General features: G+C 46.0%; 1 non-coding gene across 1 annotated transcript; it reads right to left on the bottom strand.

Annotated features, from left to right (window-relative positions):
- Positions 1 to 355: 355 nt before the first annotated feature.
- On the bottom strand, positions 356 to 471 carry LOC134981557 (U5 spliceosomal RNA). The gene has a single exon (XR_010190687.1). It is a non-coding gene; the product is annotated as a U5 spliceosomal RNA (small nuclear RNA).
- Positions 472 to 2,526: the final 2,055 nt, after the last annotated feature.

Raw genomic sequence — 2,526 nt, 5'->3', positions numbered from 1 at the left:
GACATGGCAGGGAAACTGCTTATTAGTAATTGCTGGTGTCTTGCTCATGCAGACAGACAATACAAAAAAAAACAACCAAAACAAAAACAAAGACAGACAACTTGCACGACTCAGTAAATAGCACTAAGGTGTCTCTATAAATATATATCTGGCAAAGTGCAGTGCACGCCAGCCATATGCCTGCTCCCAAATTCTCCTTAACACCCCTGCGCCTTCAATGGAGGAGAGATGTAACACAGGAAATTCTGGAAATACAACAGGAAACATGGTTAATCTTGTTTTAACAAAGACTTCATAGCCTTTTGTAATACATATGCAGCGCTGCTGTATTCCCTTATCAATAAGAGTTGTTTTTAACCCCAATAATATGGGGCATGAAAAAATTGAGATAAAACTCAGTTTTGCTCCTCTCCACGGAAATCTTTAGTAAAAGGCGAAAGATTTGTTCGTTCTGAAGAGAAACCAGCGCATAATCATGAGATTTTATCCAGTGACCCTGACATTTCTGTGTGCAGGGAACATCACTGTGGCAGCAAAGTTACTCACTAGGCTAAGAAACCTGCCTTTTGACTCTCATTTGTGTGTCCCCCCATGCGCCGTATACCGTTCTCTATACACGGAGCCGGGCTATGGTGGAGAGGGAGCCCGAAGCGGCATCGAGGGCCTGGGCCACACACACACACACAGTATCCCACACAGTGGGGCGGCAGCGTGAGCTGACCGCCCCGTTCAACATACCTGGACCCTGTGGTGAGGGCTATGACGGGGCTTCTCTGTAAGTTCCGTCCAGCCTTTACTGCAGGTTTTAGTCCTGCAGGTGGTAGTGAGGGAGCTCTTTTTAGAGAGGTCCGACACCCACAGCTGCTAAAGCAGCCTTCACTTATCCCGGACCCACGCCTATTGGAAGGGGGGAAGGGATGTGGTAAATCGTTGAAAAAAGAAAAAACTTAGAAAAAAAATCCAATGAAATGTGGACCTCTGTGGCAGCAAAGCCACAAGCCTACTAACTGTGTCGAGCACAGAAAAAACACTGAGGTACTCAGGGATATGGAGGGGAGGTATAGTTCCAAAATTAATTTATTCAGTGCCTACTTCCTGTGGAAGCCGTCCATATCCCAAGAGTACTCCAGTGACCCCTAGTGGATGAAAAAGAAATATTGTTACTTTTTACGTTGGCTCTCTGTACAGTATATTTATTTCCTGACATCCAGCGCAGCCGTTTGTCTTTTTTCTTAATTATATCATTGTTGGCTGCACAAATGATTTATCAGCAAGTGCGTACACAGCATTGGACGCTTGACACTGTTAGCTTCCCTGACCTCTCCACATAAAAGATCAGCCTCTCCTGATCTCCTCTCTTATTAAAGGGCAACACATTACTCTCCTTCAGCGGCAGATTTCCTGTGCCGAAAGAAATCTCGAGTCTGATCAGGGAAATCAGGATCTAAAACAGCTCCACCATTATCTAGGATCGCACGGATATTGCTCATGCAGCATACTTATTACAATTTCTTATATAATATCAACCCTCTCAAACACAATCCCTAATGTCCACAGAGAGGACTAATAATTACTGAGCACTAAGGGGTAAATGTAATATCCAGACAATCTGATCAAAATTTGGATTGCACCTCCAGTGTGTAGAATTTAATAAACTCCAAAAATGATCCTGTCACTTTTTACCGTATCTGCTACGGGTGCTCCTCGGGTAACGCTAAGAACCATGGATTAATATTTACTTACATTAGTAGTGTTCACTCTAGGAGAGAAAAGGGGCAGGGCGCCGGACTCTGGGGGCACATGTATGCGCGCGCGTCCGAAACGGGGCGCGGCCATGCAAATTCGGGGGTGTGGCCACGCCTACATCATTTTAGGGGCGGTGCGGCCCACAGACGCTACTATAGAGAGCGTCTGTGGCCGGCGACGTCACTGTTGGGGGCGTGCCCAGCACCTCCGTCGGTGCTGGGCTTCCCCCAGCCCTCTCCCAATGCGTGAATGGATGCTGCGCGCATGCGCACGTCATCTATACACGCCGGGACGGCAGGAAGCGGGCGGCTGTTCTAGCAGGGCGCCGCAAAAGGGGCAGGGCGGGTTTTGCCTGCTAAAAAACGGGCAAGGCGCGGCGCCCTGCTAAAACAGCCTAGAGTGAACACTAATTAAGAAGTCTCAAATTGACATCTCTATAGATTTACCACATTTTTAACACTCATTTATATGTACAACCGTGCAAAGGGGAGTCCGTTTACTATGGAGAGTGAGTTTTTTTTACATTTATTTAAGCAATGACAAGTGACAAATGTATGCCATGACTACACATGTATGTGGCAAGATTAATACTGTATTTATAGCTCTTGGTACCACTTTCAATAGGAGTGATATTGCTCTATCTGCACCAGGCAACAGTAATGTTACAGAAATGATAACCATCTCTGGAGACATTCTACAGCCGCACAATGGAAACCAGTATAACAGTTACAGCATTAAAACTGAATAACCAGAGCGAGACAAAGACATGGACGACAACTA

Source organism: Pseudophryne corroboree, chromosome 12 (assembly GCF_028390025.1).
Source record: "Pseudophryne corroboree isolate aPseCor3 chromosome 12, aPseCor3.hap2, whole genome shotgun sequence".
Lineage (NCBI taxonomy): Eukaryota > Metazoa > Chordata > Amphibia > Anura > Myobatrachidae > Pseudophryne > Pseudophryne corroboree.
Note: the sequence above shows the minus strand (reverse complement) of the source record. Positions and strands in the feature narration are given on the sequence as shown.